Here is a 12,251-nt window from a genome sequence, read left to right on the forward strand (position 1 = left end):
GTGAGAACAAGTATGAAATAAAATGCTGCGCCCTCACCTGGCAGGAGGGATCCTTGTCCTAGAAGGGAAGGTGGTGGCTTTAAGGGAACTATTCTTCCGGAGCCTTTGCAGACTAGATAGGTAGATGGACAGATAGAGATGAGCACTTGGGGGATCTTTGGTCAAAAGGGTCGAGCTAAAGGCTGACACAGCAAAAACTGGGATTCTCTGTTCAGAGAGGGGAAAATCAATGGAAAGTAATGAATAGGTTGAGCCCTGTTTCATAGGGGAATCCAACTGGGTCATTCACACTGAAAATGTCGTGTCTGGCCTTTTTAAGCAGCCAAGGTCAAGGCTTGGCTCCGAGTCTGGAGATTTATGGGCCATCTGTACCCCAGAGGCCATAGCTGAACTATCCCTAAAATAGACTTGCCCTCTGAACTTTCCTTAGAGAACCCTCCCCTCCAGGAACCCTGTCTGGGGAGTCCTTGAAGAGATGAGGCATTCAGAAGGCAGGAGCAAGGCTTCCTTATGAAATCTGACTGCTCTGAGGCAACTTATAATGGATTCTGGGTTTCCTTGACAGTAGGCTCAGGGAAAGTGCAAGGATCTCAGAGATGGCCTCTCGCTCTTCCGATAAATCTGAGATACTACTAGGTGGAAGGGTTTCAGGAGGCACCGGAAGCCTTGTGCAGGAAAAGGTTTTCCGCAGAAAAGCAGGTTCCTCTTTAACAACAAAGATTAACAGTTTTCTTCCCCGTGGAGCTTTTTAAGAATGTTTACTAGATTAGTGGGCACCATGACTTTCTGATGAGGGGATTTAATAGGCTACATTAAATAAACTATGGCCCATTTCATTATGAGGCTAAGGATTAACAGCTTTCTTCAGAACACAGTTTGGGAAGCCAGGTACTTCCACCAGCACCATACATAAAAACAAATCATCCTGTCAGTTTAAATCCCAGCCTCCTAATCTTCAGGTGCATAAACTTGAGACCCTAAATCACTTCAAGACTAACTGATGCTGTGCAAAAGATGTCCAGCAACCCGACAACACCTGAGCTGGCACCAGGGATGACAATCGCCTTCTTCACAACTATCAAGCCTAGGGACACCTAAGACTTACAGTTTATTTCATTGCACAGAAGGAATGTTGTCCTCCCCCAGATCACACACACACACGCACATATTCCAAAACACTGACAACTGAGAACAATTTTCTTCTATCAGAAAGCTTTTTATGCTGTAACTTTAAGACTTCTAATGAACATCTTGGTACAAAAATATTGTTATCAGGCTTGGCGGTGCATATCTGTAATCTCAGCATCAGTGGGCCAAAGCAGAAGGATCTGGAGTTCAAGGCCAGTCTGGGGAATATAGGAGGATTTTATCTTTAAAAGATCAGGTTCTTCCTCTAATGCTGAATCACTATTGAGCCTTTGGCTGATTTATGCCTGTCTTGGACAGCCCTACTGCAGTCTTGATGGTGGAGGTGCTGGGAACGGGGCTTTAAGCTAGGACAGAGACTAGGAGCAGCTCCATCCAGAACAGCCATTAGACAACAGAGCTTGAGGACACAAAGGCACTCTTCAGACTCCCTCAAAACCTCCCATAAATTGGGCAATGGGGACACATGCCTTTAATGCCAGCACTCCGGAAGCACCTAGGCAAGTGGGTCTCTGAGTTCGAGGCCAGCCAGGTCCACAGTGTGAGTTCCAGGACAGCCAGGGCTACCCAGAGGAAACCCTGTCTCGAAATAACATAAAGACAAAACAAAACAGAAAAACCTCCCATAGATGACAGCTCACTGAGGCCTCTATGGGTCTGGAAATAATTATACCCTCAAGTGCATTACTTCTGTTGTGGTATTAAAACTCATGAAGCCATCTTCAATTAGATGACAATGGCCTTGGCCTCTCTTTCTTCCCCTCTTCCAGTGCTTGGGAAATCAACAGCTCTGTGGCGTTTCGATTAGCTTGTTAGATTACTGTATGGCAGCCTGTTTGATGATTACAGGGTGCACTGTGCTCAGTTCTTCAATCTCTTCCTTTTTGAGTTAGATAGGATTCAGTGACTAGGTACCGGAAACTATCAAGAAAATCTATAAAATGGCAGCAGAAGTAATAAATCCTCATCGTATCTCAAGGGTGTTTCTCAGACACTCACTGGCCACCACTTCTCCAGCTTTTTAAAACATAACAACTTTTTGTCATGTCACAGCTACGTAAATTGTCTTTAAGGGAAGAAAACAGTCGAAACTCTTCCCTTTTGCATTCACTTTAGAGTAAGATTACCCATTTCACCTGTCTTCTTACAGTGGCTTAATGAGGAATGCACACATACTTCTATGATTTTTAGTGCACATACTAAATAGATATTATATGAAGGAAACAGGGAGACTATTTTTCTATTAAAACTAATCTCAATTAGTCTACCAGCCTGGTCATGAAATGGTCATGGGGCCAACAGGATTTTCCTGCTTTTCTTTTATTCTTCAGGTACTTGGGAAATTCCAGAAAAGGAGACGCAGGCTAATCTGACTTCCATTGGGCTGAAGAAGTGTTTACACAGCATACGAACAGACTGGCCATAGAGCTCTTGTCTGCAGGGCCCAGACTCTTCTGGCTCTGGCCTGAAGTTGGTTCCCTTTGCAATGCTAAGTTCCTCATGACTCACCAAGCTATTAGAATGTATCAGAGCTCACTATGACTTTGATGATGAATGGGAACAATGCCATGCTTCTCTGATAGATCTGGAAAAATCTGTCCAAGATGATGAAGTTATCAGATGGGGCTTTTATAACTCTTCTAGTTCCTCACACTCACTTCAGTTCTCTCCCGGCCACAGGCAAACCACTTAGACATCTTGTCAGCCTTGGACATATATACAGAATCCAAGCATTTGTCACTACTTTCATTACTTGCATCACAGTCCAAGCCAAGCATTCATTGTCTCTGGCTTCCATTGTTGAAATAGCTCAGGGTGAGCTTCCCGGCTTCCATCCTTGCTAACTCCCTACAGTCTACTCAGAGTGATCTCTTTGAAACACCCCCATAACTTCACTAAAGGCTGTCCTTTCCATGCAAAATATGAACACAGTTTCCTTTCTGACTGTGGCCGCTGTGCTCTTTTCTCTCTGTGGCCTGTCTCCCACAATTGGCTTCTCCACTGAAACCACGTCAGCCTCACTTCTCTTTCGCCAGCGCCACTTGACTCTCTTTCTTCTGTCTGGGGTTCTGTACAAATTACGCCCTAGCATGGAATCCTCCCTGGCCTTCCTTTGAGAATCTCTGATATTAATTCATTGCTTTTTCCTCAGCTTTCATCACTCTCCACTTGTTGTCTTTGTGTGTATTTGTCTCTCTTGCTATAAACTCCAAGTGGCAGGTGCTTTGTCAGTTTTAATCTGCGCTGTATTCCCAGAACAGTCCTCTGCATGTGTTACAATCTCCATAAATAGCTGATGAATTAAAGAATGAACAAACAAATGAGAATCTATTTTTGACCTGAAATTCTTGGCATATTACAGTTTCAATATTAATAATAGACAGTTATCATTAGAAATATACATATATATGTTCAAAATTGAGAAATCCCCACTCTTGGTTAGATCTATCATTTAAAATGAAAACAATTGGAATATTTATCACCTGCCAATCAATGTCTATTTGTTCACATGGACTTCTAGCCATAGCAAACCATTTGTTTGGTTCATAGATAGGAAGAAAAATAGGAAGGGTGGAACTAGGGGAAAACACATCCTCAGAGGCCAGTTAAAATACACTTCTACTTGCTGGTTTTTGTTTGTTTGTTTGTTTGTTTTTAATCTCGTCTTGAATTTATTTCACACTCGAAGACCCAGAAAGAGGTCAGACTTCAAAGTAATTTCTGATTTCTGAGGAGGAAGGCTGCTCCAGCAGCCGATGCTCAGCCCAGGGACAGAATTCCCTGTATGCCTGCTTGGCTCCAGTGTGGCAGGTAGCAGGCAAGCACCAGGACTGAGTTCTTCGCCATCTCCTAGCCCAGAAGGTGCCAGGCCACACTCAGTGCCTGGCTGTCCACCAGTGACTGCCGCTTCCCCTAAAGGGCCAAGAAACACATTTCGTTTTGTTCAAGTGGTTTAAGCTAAACGTCAAACAGAGAAGGAATAAGGAATAAGAAGGAGCGTGCCGTCCAGGATGGTATCTTTGTCTCATTTTCAGCAATGTAAATGGCCCACAAGATGAAAGCGGAAAACAGATGGAAACAGTTTAAGCCACAGCAGAATAAGAAACCTAAAGACCTAGAGGTGCTTTTTCTTTTTCTTTCTTTCTTTTTTTTTTTTTTTTCCTGGTTTTCTAAGCAGGGTTCCTCTCTGTAACTTTGGCTGTCCTGTACTCACTTTGTAGACCAGGCTGGCCTTGAATTCATAGAGTTCCACCTGCCTCTGCCTCTCAAGTGCTGGGGTTAATGGTGTGCTCCACTACAGCCTGGCCAGAGGGGTGATTTTACAATTCTTTTGCAGCCGTATTTTCTTGTTGACATCTCTTCTTGTGATTTCTGTCATGAGTCCACAAAAGTCTATCTCTAGTGAATCTGAGCTCGGGGGTCGGGGGGGGGCATTGATTCATCTTCAAGCTCTTGTTTGTATAGCTTTCCCAGTCTCAGTCTCTTTATGTGATAAATGGGGATAAAATCACCTCTGTGGGGTGTGTGTGTGTGTGTGTGTGTGTGTGTGAAATCAAGCAAACTAATGAAATGTGCAGCAGTGTCTTTCTGGTACGTGGTAAGCATTCAGTGACACTGGCTAAGGTAGGCATGGTCCCTGAGTGAAGCAGATGGGGATTACCATGAAATGGATGAAGTCTGAGCTCAGCCTGCCAGTTTTCACAGTCCCCTGGAGTTACTGGGAGCTGCAAGTGGCTCCACGTGGAAAGGGGCCGATCCTAGGGAGAGGTTTCTGGTGAACCGCCTGAGGTGATGTGAAGGAGGACACACAGCGAGCAAGAGCGCTGGAACCTCCAAGCCTCCGACATCTTGCCGAGACTTTTTTTGTCTTACTGTAATAAACATACACTTGAAGCTCCATAACCTTAGCCCCTATCAAGGTCTGGATTCATCTCAAATCAGTATAATTCAATCTGCCTCGAAATCCTGACAGGTGAAAGTTATTATTAGCTCATTTCTAGAAACTAAAGTGCTGAGCGACAACCACCATCCCTGCTGACCAACAGCAGGACTTGGCAAGGCTGCAGTCTGATCCCAAGCTCCCTAGAGCCAACATTAAATTCTCTCTGCTGCACCCAAGTTCCCCTGAGCACAAGCGTCAGAAAGTTAAAGTAGGCTCTGGACTCTCCCGGTACTTGGACACTATCGTTCACAGCACCACTGTTCACAAGGGCCAAAAGCTAGAAACTGCCTAAATCTCTATTTCCAGCTAAATGGGTCGATAAAATGTTTTACATCCACACAACAGAAGACTTCTCAGCCTTCAAAGGGACTGGAATGCTGGCACAGGCTGTAACGTAGACGAAATGCCAAGACATTTTGCTAAGTAAAAATAAGGCAGTCACAAAAAGACAAACAATTCCACAGAGCGACTCTTGAATAGTTAAATGCAGAGAGATGGACAACAGAATGGTAGTCAGTAAGAGATGGGGCAGAGAAATGCCGTTATCATTTAATGGGTAAGAGTGATGAAAAAGGTCTTGAAGCAGATTTCGGTAAGAACTGGAAGCTTGTGAAATGTAATTGATGCCACTGGACCATATTATAATTAATAATATATAGTAATTGCCACTGGGTATATACTTAGAAATGTTTCAAATGGCAACTTGTTTGCCCTGTATGTTCTTTTTTTCTTTTCTTTTTTTTTTTTTTTTTTTTTTTACCACAATTAAAAAAAACAAAACAAGACTCTCACCTGAACTGTAAGGTCTGGGTCAAGAAAGAATTCTGTGCTGGTGTGGGACGATCAGGGAGGGCTGCTTCCCCTCCCTTCTCAGACGGGACATTGGGTTCTGCATCTTCAGGAAGCAGGACCAGACCTTCCCTGTACCTTACCGCTCTGAATATCCTATTCAGAGCAGTATCAATGTGGAGACAGTGGAAGGGATATTTTCTTGTTCTCCATTATACTTTTCATTTTCTCTTCGGTTCCTCTTTCCTCATGTACCCTGCATACGAAGCCTTCTTTCAGCTTTCATTCAACCCCTGCAGGGAGCATAATTTTCCTTTCTCCGATTCTCTTCTGTACCCTCCCAAACAGTTTTTTTTTTTCATTTGCTCATCTATTTACTCTCTACTTCTTGAGTAATTGCCCTGTCGCAGGTGAAATACTAGGCAATGAAAGCTTACATTTCAGTATTCTGCCCAATAAACATAACTGTCTACTTATGAAGTGCCATGCATTGTGATGCCCACTGGGAACAACAACAAAAAATTAGCTAGATGCAGTTCCTTGCTGCTGCATAGTAAGAATTCAATAAATGTTCATTGTGTAAATTAATGCCTTGGGGGGAAAAAACCCACAGTCCAGTGAGGGAGAGAGGGCAGTATTCAGAGAAGTGCAAGCAGTGGAAAGGGATATCCTGGAATATCTATGGAAAATGAGAATGTCAGAGACCAAGAGCAGTAAGCGAAGCTGGGTGTGTGAGAGACAGACAAGGGCCTGCCGGCAGTAGGGGCCAAGGAGGCAGCATAAACAATAGAGGGTTACTGTGGGAACATAAAAGTAATGTCCTGGGGTAACTGCAAGTCTCCTGACTGGAGTGGAAGTATTTACAGGAAATAATACACTGAAAGTCCAATTCAAGCCGGACACAATGGCACACACCTGTAATTCCAGCCTTCAGGGAGGCAGAGGCAGATGATCTCTGTGAGTTCAAGGCCAGCCTGGTCTACAAAGTAAGTCCAAGACAGTCAAGGCTACACAGAGAAACCCTGTCTCGAAAAACCAAAACCAAACCAAACAAAACAAAAAACCCACACAAGTGGGTTTTCCCAGGACCTTGCTGCCTGCATCCGGTTCCCAGGCACCACCCACATCCACATCCCTGTTTGCAAGAGCAGTCACTAGAGTTCTCTTTGCCATAAAAGAGGCTGAAGAGCAGTCATCCTCCCGGGATGACGAGGAGGTGTTTGGTGGCAGATAGAACCCCAGCAGAGATTCTAGGAAGAGGACAGCTGGAAAGCTGTGCAGACGCCCACGGTGCCAGTTCGTCCGCAGCGACTGACACTGGCAGCCAGAGAGGTTGCTGGGTAGACAGCTCTGGAGCCTGCATGCCTCTGGAGGCAGGCAGCACTGTTCAGTCTAAGTCATGTGGGTCAAACTTGTGGACGCAAGACCTTTTCTCCCAAAGCGATGTTGGAAAGTTACATGCTCAGTCTGAAGAAAGAGACGTGACTTGACGAGACTGTCACAAACCAGGAAGGGCTGAAGGGCCTCTGGGGTTTCAATGTGCTGCCAAGGTTGTTGTGGGTACTGACTGAGACACGCTCCGTTCCGCTTGTGTCGGAGATAAAGGGCTTTGTCATTTACAGCCGTAGCAGCGGCCACAGGGTCAGAGCTTTCTTTCATCCGTCTCCCAACCTCAGTTCTCCCAGGATGACACAAAAGGAGGAGATGCTGCAGATGGAGTAGGCTAGGCTCTGAGACAGGAGGCCTGAGTTAGGGGACTCGAGCCTTTCGTAACGGGCAGTCAGCAAGCACGCCTGCTCTCTCTTGCTGATGGTGCAAGGTATAAGCACACCTGCCCCTTGATCTGGAGCTTGCAAAGCCGTAAGCAATTTTCTACTGGCCTTCAGGAGAGACTCCGCGTCTCCTTTCAAAGGCTGCTCATGTTATAAACATTCTTGGAGTCCAGCACAAAGGCTGCCATCGCCTCTGTATGCAAGAGGTGTGGAAACGTGAGAGACACCCAGCTTTTTTTTTTTTTTTTTTAACAAACACGCTTCCTCCCTGGTAAGATGGAGCGTGAATAAGAGAGCAGTTTCCTTTATTCTGTGATGTTTTCCTGACTGCTACACACTGCCAGGCTCCGTTTCTCAGGGCTCTTCCTCACCCATGCTCACTTCCTTGGAGATCTCATTCCGATGCCTGTGTTTGAATAGTTTCAGCCCCACGGCTGTTGGTCCACGTTGGTATATCTGAGTCTACAGTTTGTACTTTGATATTGCCCCAAGTTGCAGATATTGCTGCATTCATGGCATCTCCTGGGATCTCAAACATGTCCTGTTCTTGATGCTCATTTTCCATATGAAAACTGCAATTTTCCCTTGCTAACCTCTCAGGCATCAAAAGCCCTGCCACTCAGTATCTCAGGCCATAAACGTTTCCTTGTAGAGGAGTTTTAATTCAGAACATGGCTGTTCTGGCAAGAGATCACATCCAAAGACTTTCTAGGTCTGTGTGATCCGGCTAGGATACATACATGCCCTGAATCCAGGAGACAGAGGCAAGCAGATATAAATTCAAGGCCAGCCTGGTATAGAGAAATTTTCAGATAAAGAAAAGCTTAGGTCCAGGCGTGGTGGTACACACCTCTAACCCCAAACAATGAAGGTAAAGTTAGTTTGTAGAAGGAAGCACCCATGTTTGAAAGTGATGCCTAATTGAGTGGCAGAAAAGGTCAGAGAAGATTTGACACAATAGGATACACCCACCTATGAGGAGAAGATAGAGGAAAGGGTAACAAGGGAGCAACACAGAGAAGGAGAGAGAGAAAGGAGGCAGTTTTACCAGGACAGTAACAGGGAGTCATACAGGTTTCAGAGTCAGAACTCAGCTGAAGACCGAAGGAGCCAGAGGATGAGAAGGAGCCAGCAAACTAGAGCAGATTTCTGAAGTTAGTTTGAGGCTAAACAGAGTGATTCAGGGGCTAAGAGAGACAGCAGATTGAATAAGTTTGCTGGGAGAGGAGTTTGAGCCAGAATTGCTGAATTGAACCAGCCAGCCCAGAGCTCAGTAAGAATAAGAAAGGGTGAGCTTATTAAGCAGTAAGTCTCAAAGGCTGAAAACATTCTAGGCCTAGGTCAGATTGTACGGAGGCTAGAAGCTTCCAGGACTAGGCCTAGGTTAGCAGTAGTAAGCTTACAAGATGACAATTACCTCAGGAGAATAAAAGTTCCTTTTACATTTCTTCCTTTTATATTTACATTTAACCCCTGAACACTGTCCGTTTTCAAACATAGCCTGAATCCTGGCGCATCTTTCCCTCGCATACCATCAACGACCTAGTCCCAGCCTGCACCATCTCTGTCCCCGAGAACACCGCCTGCTGCGGGGTGTGCTAACGTCCACCCGGCCAGAGGGATCCTAGTAGTGAAACCATATCACCCCTTTTGTTCTAACCTTCCAATGAGATTCAAAATTGTTTAGAATAAAATTCAAGTTCAGTTTTGCAGCTATCCTGACCTCCGCCTCTAGACAGGATCATGCTCGCACCCCACGCCTTTCTCCTTTCCCTCAGAAGCACCTATTGTGAGGCTTTCTCAAGCTCGGGTGCTTTGCTGAGCTTCCCGGCTCATATAGGACTCTGCCAGATAGCAAAATCAGAAAGACTCTCCTGACCTCCCTAAATAGAAGACACCCATCTTATCTTCCACCCACAGCCCAGATCCCTGCCTGAGTCTGTCCCTTCCCTCATTGACCCAGCCTAAAATATGTGCTATCTGAATAAAAACCCTGTTTTATTTCTTTTCTTTTATTAATATAAACTCTGCCTCGAGAATAATATCTAGGGCCAGAGAGATAGCTAAATAGTTAAAAACATTTGCTGTTCTTGACCTTGGTTTGATCTTAGACCCACATGGCAGCTCACAACTGTTTGTAATTTCAGTTCCAGGAAAGCCAAAACCTTCTTCTGGGTTCTGCAGATAGTGGGCACACAGCAAACTTATGTACATGCAGGCAAACACTTACACAACACAATAAATAACACATACTTTTTAATTTAGAGAATAATTTCTGCATTGGGGAAAAGCAGCAGTTTCCTCAAAAACTGAAACCACCCCACTGGGGAGACAGTCGAGCAGATGACATCATCAGCCACTGAAGTGTGACAATCGGGTTTTGATTCCTGGAATCCACATGAAAGCTGGGTGTAATCGGGTATACACATCTATAATCACAGCAATACAAGAAGGAAGCAAAGAACCAACTTCCAAAAAATTATCTGCTGACCTTCAATTCATGCTATCACATGTATATACCAGCACTTGTTCACACACACACACACACACACACACACACACACACACACACTAAATAAATAATAAATTGAGAACACAGAGAACGTTAGAAAATGTAAGCTTTAAACAAACAAACAAAAACCTGTCATATGACTCAGAAGTCTTACTACCAGGCCCATATTCAAAGAAAATGAGATCTGTACAGTGCAGAGACACCAGTTGGATGTTTATAAACTTCATACTTTTATTCTGTCCTTTACAGCAATATGACTAGATTGGAAAGTGTTAAGGGAAATAAGCCAGAAGTGGAAAGACAAACAAACATAAATACATGTACTCATATATATATGGAAAGTAAATAGTTGGGCTCAAAGAAGTATCAAATAGGAGAGTGTAGGCAGAAAAGGATGGGAGGATGGAGAGATGATGGTTAATGGGTACCAGTATATAGTTTGTGAGGAGGAATGATGTCTAATGTTCTAAAACACAGAAGGACAACTCTGGTTGACAATAATTTATTGAATATTTTAAAATAGCTATCAGTGAGGATTTTGAACATTCACTGAAGAGATGATATATTTTTGGTATGATAAATGATGTGTCTGGGGTAACAGATATGCCAGTGATATACAGATATGCCACGTTATACACAATCATTGAAACCACCCGACTCTACCTCAAGGATGTATCAAATTATTATGTCAATTAAAAATAAAAGTATATCCTTTAAAATGTATTTGATATAGCTGGGCTTTGCTACTTTGTGGTTTCTTCTTTCTCCCACCCAGTTTCACTTCTATCATTAGGTAAGAGAGAAAGAAGGATAGAGATGAGAGAGAGAGAGAGAGAAAGATCCCTGAATCTAATTTCTTTCTTCTTGTTTATTCCTTGAGCACGACTACTAAAAACCACAACCAAACCCTCTAAATGACCAAAAACCACTGATGCTGCCTTTCAGGGTCCTATCATTTACATACCCTCTGAAAAGTTCCCAGAATTCCAAATGTCACACAATCACAGAAACTAATTGCATCTGGCAAAACCACGTCTCTGCTAGAGCACAGGGAAATCATAGTTAGCTGCCGTGGACAGTTCAAAGTATCCCCACATCCCCATACCTGGGATTAAAATGAAAATACATTCTTATAATATTTCTGTTTTTTTTTTAAATTTTATTTTATGTACATTAGTGTGAAGGTGTCAGATCCTTTGGAATTGGCATTACATACAGTTGTGAGCTACCATGTGGGTGCTGGGAATTGAACCCAAATCCTTTGGAAGAACAGACAGCACTCTTAACCACTGAGCCATCTCTCTGGCCTATTTCTGTGTTTTTTTGTTTTTTTTTTTTTTTTTAAGGAAAAACAAAATTCCAAAATTGTTGCTACAATTTGACACAAAGTAAATGCTTAGAAAACACTTGCTTGCTGATGGAGGCAGGCAGTATCATGGACACAGAAAGTCAAGGTTCTGTCATTCTTCAAGTGCAGCCCTGAATTCCACATGTCGTGTTATTTTCTCCTAACCTGGATTCTCATTGCAGGAGTCTTTCTGGTTTCTCCCTGAGCTTTGTATATGATAGAGTTCAAAACTGAATATAGGCTTCTGGAAAAAAAAATCCAAGTAGTCTATAATTTGTTTTCTTCTCTTCACAGGTTTCTCACGCTTGCCTGGAAACATACCTTCAAAAGATAGTCTCCCAGGACGTGAGCCCAGACACAGAGGAGCCTGTCTAAGGTCAGATAGCTTAGAGTGACAGCCCATTTGAGTCTTACCTGCTCACAGTTTCTACAAATCCCAAATCGCCACTGAACTCGTGCAGAAGGGGGTACAGGGGAAGGGGTAACAAACCTCACAGATTTGCCCAACTGTGCACGTTTTGAGGTGTTCACTCTTTTATTTAGCAAATAAATGATTCCTATGTGTCAAGCTAGATGCCAGGAACCTTTCCTTTCTTTTCTTTTTAGCCTTGGTTTCTGGTTACAGCTTGTTTGCTTTGAGATCTTGGTACTTGAAGAGATGCACAGGGCCTTTCTGTGACTACCAAATGCTCTGCGTGGTCTCCACCCTGGAGGGATGCTTTAGAGATATGGCTTCAGAAC

Source organism: Psammomys obesus, unplaced genomic scaffold (assembly GCF_907164565.1).
Source record: "Psammomys obesus unplaced genomic scaffold, mPsaObe1.curated_primary_1811, whole genome shotgun sequence".
NCBI lineage: Eukaryota > Metazoa > Chordata > Mammalia > Rodentia > Muridae > Psammomys > Psammomys obesus.